Source organism: Dendroctonus ponderosae, unplaced genomic scaffold (assembly GCF_020466585.1).
Source record: "Dendroctonus ponderosae isolate FM_Combo_2020 unplaced genomic scaffold, Dpon_F_20191213v2 Dpon_F_20191213_5, whole genome shotgun sequence".
NCBI classification, from domain to species: Eukaryota; Metazoa; Arthropoda; class Insecta; order Coleoptera; family Curculionidae; genus Dendroctonus; species Dendroctonus ponderosae.
The window spans coordinates 3,829,949-3,835,648 of NW_026018715.1; the positions used below are offsets into that span (position 1 = coordinate 3,829,949).

The 5,700-nt window shown below is 30.7% G+C and overlaps 1 long non-coding RNA gene across 1 annotated transcript; it reads right to left on the reverse strand.

The window, feature by feature from the left end:
* Positions 1 to 302: 302 nt before the first annotated feature.
* LOC125504428 lies at positions 303 to 1,429 on the reverse strand. Its single transcript, XR_007281481.1, has 3 exons — positions 1,223 to 1,429; positions 1,040 to 1,164; positions 303 to 742 (listed from the first exon to the last, which is right to left on the reverse strand). It is a non-coding gene; the product is annotated as an uncharacterized LOC125504428 (long non-coding RNA).
* Between the last annotated feature and the right edge of the window lie 4,271 nt (positions 1,430 to 5,700).

The following is a 5,700-nucleotide window of genomic DNA, read 5'->3' on the forward strand; positions in this document are numbered from 1 at the left end:
ATAATAAACAAACAAATAAAATGTATATTTTCTATTATACAGGCTATTGGGCAGGTTGATTAATTCATTGCAAGAGACTTTCGAAGTCATCTTAGATAGATACCTTTAATATACCATATTGAGAAAATGAACGGGTTAGAAGCAAAACCGCCTAAGTCACAACACGTTTATTTAGAGAAATGAATCGTCAAAGTTTTCTTGCAATGAAAAATTCTTAGCTTATGAATTAAATTAGTTTGTATAATAGAACGATTTAAATTAAGTACAAGAACTTAACTACTATGCAAGAAATAAAATAATATTTTGTGAAATACATTTTATACATTACCAAAAAGGCACTTGGGTTGTTTACCTTTGAATCGAAACAAAATATCAAAAAATACGACAAAGCAAACAATGTTTTTGAATATTTGACTATTTTTTCCAAAAATTAATGTTTAGGAATACAACAGATAAATTTACTTGTAATCTGACAAAAATGTCATCTAATTAATATCTTGTTCTTCGACATTTTCAATTAACGAATCTTCAGCTGGATTGCTTTAAGTTTGTTTTTTAAATTTTTAGCCTTTGGGTCAAGAGGCAAGTCTTTATAAAATTGATGGTATATTGGAAGACGGACATCTAGCAACTTTTGTAAATTCTCCCATTTCTCATGTTTAATTTTTAGCGTTTCTTGGTAAAGGAGATCTGAGTTTAAATTATTGACTGGACAGCAAACATTTTTTGGGCATTTTGTTGACTGAAAAAAAAGTTTTTTTTTAAAGAAAAGCTGATATATGAGGTTTTTATTGTGTGGAAAACCATCTTATGTCTCTCCACTTTATAGTCTGACTTTGTGGTCCTCATTAATTTCTTAATATGCTTATTTAAATATTTTGAAATTAATGCAGAATCTAGCGCTTGTCGACTTTCTTTTAGGTACTTTATTTGTTTGTAGGTCATAAGTTGGTAAACTGAACAACTTAAAAACAAGTCGTTGTCTCTCCGCTGAATATTTTCCGCATTGGTATCTGTATGTGTGTTACATACTCCTTACCTATTTTCCTTCTTTTATTTATCCCTCTACTTTCATTTTCTTGACCAGAAAGCCTATTCTTCTTAATTACGTTTCTTTACCATTCGTTAATATTGACTGTTTTCTTCGGGTTCGGTCAGGGGCTACTAAAATAGGAAACTAATATTACGTCACCTTACAATCTGATCCCTAAACTCCACTCACCGTATCACTTCCATGAGTCTCATCTTCACTTGGTATGAAATACATCAGGTTCCTTGTCCGAGCATATAGATTTGTTTCTAAGTCTAATAATAAAGTCTTAATACTATAATTAATCAGTTAATCTCTGTGATAAAATGTTGTAATATTCTAACAAAAATACATTCGAATCACATCACACACATCAAATTGATAGCAAATCAACCCAAAAGACACCCATGCGTTTTGGCCTTCATTCCTTTATATATAATGTTTTGTTTACCGAAAGAAGCCGTCAGCTACTATTTTTATCTGGCCGATTTCACTACCAAAAGATGCAAATATGGACAACACGAATGAACACGTAGGTTAGTTTTGCAAAATATTGTACTTAAGTGATTTTGCGTCTAATCCCTTCAAATGCTTTTCTTCGCAGCTACAGGATGTTTTAGAAAACGTTCAAATTTTACACTTGGAACTAGTTCAACTCATCTTAATTTATAAATTGAGGAATTTGGGTACTTTATGATGAAATGCAAATAATGCAATAAAAAATAATTGCTCAATGTAATAAATCGATTGTTTTTTACGTCAAGCCAATGCGTCATACAAAATAATTTCGCTGCTCTTTCCAAAATCAAAGGAAAACATGTATTGATGTTACCTCTCAAACACTGTACAAATGTGTATAAAATTTATAATATTAAGTTTTTGATTTGTTCTTTCCGCCCTTTGTAAATCGTATATATATATCCATAGTTAGTTATACTCTAACTTCCTGAAATAAATTATTTGACTTACCAGACACACTATACATACGTTCATATACGTTTTATTGAATACGTTTTATTTGAAGAACTTCGAATTATTTTATTTTTCCGGCATAAGTTTTACGACGGTCGTTATAGGGTTAATGTTTGACTTTTGTTGATGCAATAATAGTTGTTATTTAAAAAATATAATTCGAATTATATTTTTTTAATCAAATAAAGTTCGTCTTACTTAGTTCTTCATTATGTCTTATCTAAACGGTAACTACAGCAAAGGCTATATTGTAGAATACCAGGGCAAGTTTTAGCAGCTGGACGTTCAGTCGCGCTAAATTATTATTAGAATCTGCAGTGATTTTTATTAGATTTAATTTAACTAACGCATACGCAGTGAAAACGCAATCTGTCTGTCAAGAATCAGAAGTGTTGTTCATAAATCATATTAATGAAAAAGTCAATAAAATATTTAAATAGTAATATCTTTGTTTGATCTTTAAATAAAGGATGTATAATTGACCTACAACTTTTTACCAGATTGTTGTTACTTTGAATAATTTTTGACCCATTGAAAACTTAATATTTTATCTAAACCCGGTATCTTTAACAAAATAACATTATTATTGTTTTAAATATTATATTTAGCAATGCGCTGTTTTAATCAAAATTTCGTTTACATAACGGAGTATTTCTCAAACTTGAAGATTAAACTAAATAATTCATAAGCAATTTGGAATAACATAAATTAACTATATATTTAGAATTGATGTTACGAAACAGTTTGCTTTAAAAAGTGTGCTTTGGTTGTACACATTTAGGTTTTCCCTTTATTTTTTGAATCACCACATTGTGAATTGTGAATTCTATAAAGGAAAAATTCAATTTTATGAATTGCTGATCTGTTGAATTAGGCTAATATTTCATTTGAATTAACTTTTCACCGAATGTCTATGTGGAAGTAAATTTGCCTTTAGTAAATGTTTTCTGTTAAGCCTGTTGAGTTAAAGAATCACATTTCTGGTTTAAATTTGAGTTTCAAATAAATTTCTTGTTTCAGAGTTTTTTTATGCGGCTAATTAGTCTTCAGAGAGTTTGTGTGTTTATATGTATGTAAATGTTTAGTCTGGCGGGTATCTTTATACAGCAAAGCAGTAGAATGCGTTCATAAAAGAAAATATTATAACATAACTGAAACTAATTTCTAATTGAAACCGTTTTTTGTGGAAATAGTAATTCGGGGAGAAAATCGTTAATCATATTATAAGCTTTTATTATGCGGTTGGGCAATTTTGAATATTCTTTCTATAAATCTACTCATTTTAACTGAAAGTTCCTGGAAAGTGTTTTAAAACTTAAGCGGTTAAGTCAATAAATATAAAAACTAAGTAATTGTGTCTTGGCAGCTGGAAGTTTTATTAAAGGCGTCTTTCCAAGACATAACCTAGGGCCTAACTCACACATGCAAATAATAAAGTTTGTGCGGCGAAACCGCGGCCAAACAAGCCGCCAAATAATGCGGAATAAAAGAAATATTGGAAGAAATTGCCTGAAAGTTTTGCAGAATTTTTATTAAAGTTTTCATGGTTAAAGCAATACCTATGGAAATTCAAGTTCACAAAGCAAATGAAGCCAAAGTGAATGCCATATTTCTGCGGATATTCAAATCAAGAACATATTTTCAAAAAATACTAGGTTCTACGTTCTATTAGTAATTGACAATTACTTTTGTCACGATATTGTTTGTTCCGATATATAATTATAACTAAATATGTAGTTGTTTTTCTGATAACTTTTTCAACCGTAGATGCGTATCAGTTAATAGACTGACACAAAGGTAAACAACATCGCCGATATTTATTATTTGTTGGACAAATAAATCAATTTACTTGCAGAAAAAAGGTTTTTTGGTTGAACCTGCAATGTTTGCGTTGAAAATTGAACTAGCGTGTGCTTGTTTCAGCGCGATTTCGTTTAATTGCTGTGCCGAATTTTGATTCCCTATATTTTCAAACCGATAATATCTTACGTTTTTGCGGAAGGTTTCTTGTGTAGTTTGCAATTTTTTTTTCAAACTTGTGCAGTTTTGCAATATAATTGTATTTAGAAATAAGCGCATAGTTGCAAATGAACTTTACTTACTTCGGAGTAGCGATCCTAATCTTGCCTATCGGCATGATGTATCGGTAAATGTAAGTAATCACATAGAAATTAATTATCAGTAGGCGCGTGCACTTGCGTTTATTATACTTTTTGCTTGAGTTAGTTTTATACTGTAATTTTGTTGCGTTGTACTAATGTGATCAAATAAGTCTATCGCGCTAGTTCCGCCGGCCGTTCCGTTCTCTGGTAAATTTTTGTAATCAAAATTAACTATTTACGAGGTCACCTTTTTCCAATAGATGGCATATAAATAAATCCTTTGGTCCTGGCATTTTGGGGCTATTAATGTAGGCATGGGGATTTTTATTGCAATTTCCAATAACTTTTAGGCCCTTCAATGTATTTTTTGCATTGTTTTCTATTGCAAATCTCAGACGAAATGGTGTATCATACAATTTCTTACAACCATTTATTAAGTAAATAACAAACAGTTTAGCTCATAATCGCTCTCTATTATGTATGGTATAAAAGGAACATTCCGATGAGAGTTGATCTTCAGACAACTTAGCGCCGCCGCATTCTTCAAATAATATGGGTTTAGAAGATGAACTGTGTTTTTACCTGTGTTTATATCTACTGTCCATTATGATTGTACTTGATATATTTTGTAATGTTTTATTTTTGAAGTGATAACTTTTTATGGGACGGTGAACAGATTTTTCTCGGTAACGGCGGATTCCTCGCGCCTGAGGCTTGGGACACACATAGGCACTTTGAATTCGACATTTTTCTCTTAGTGCGGGTGCATCTGTAGATCTGATAAACTTTTCAAATACGTGATTTTGATTTATCAATTACTGATTGTGATATTGTTGTTTGGTGCAGTTTATTTTATAACGCTGATAACAATAAATCAACAAATTAACAAGGGATAAGCTGCAAATACTAAGTAAGGGCGCTAACCTACTATATGCATGTTCGAGTTTAGTGTTCTTTTTAATTTACAATTAAAATACACACACAATTATACACACTAAAGCAGTTTAAGTGCAAGAAAATGCGGATCGTCCATAAATTTGCAGAAAAATGTATTACAAACTTTTGAAAATCATGTTCAAACGACCGGGTATTTATCATTGCAAATGAGATTGCAGATTGCCGTGTACCGATAATTCAACACACAAAATTGTGCCTAAGATCCACTACAATAAAGTTTTTGAAAAACTGTTGGACGTATTTTAAATCGCCTGATTAATTGCGGACGCAAATTCGTATATAGAAAATATTAAATTAAATTAAAGTAAATCGTATCGATAGAATTCCGATACCGATTCTCTATGTCTTACCTTCTGCCTGTAGTCCAGATTCTGCCCTGATGATATCCATTTGCATTGTATTGCACGATTTGGTAAAATATTACTATCTACTTGTTTGGTGATTTTCATAGGAGACAATTGTTAAACCAGATGTTGAGTGGATACTTTTTAAAAAAGCCAGGGTCAATTTATGAAAAACGATCAAGATTAAGTGCAAATAAAGTGACAACTATTATTAATAACTTTTAATGCAATAATATTTTCTATTATTTGTTATTTTATTTTGTCACAATAAATAATCAATATTTATATATCTATT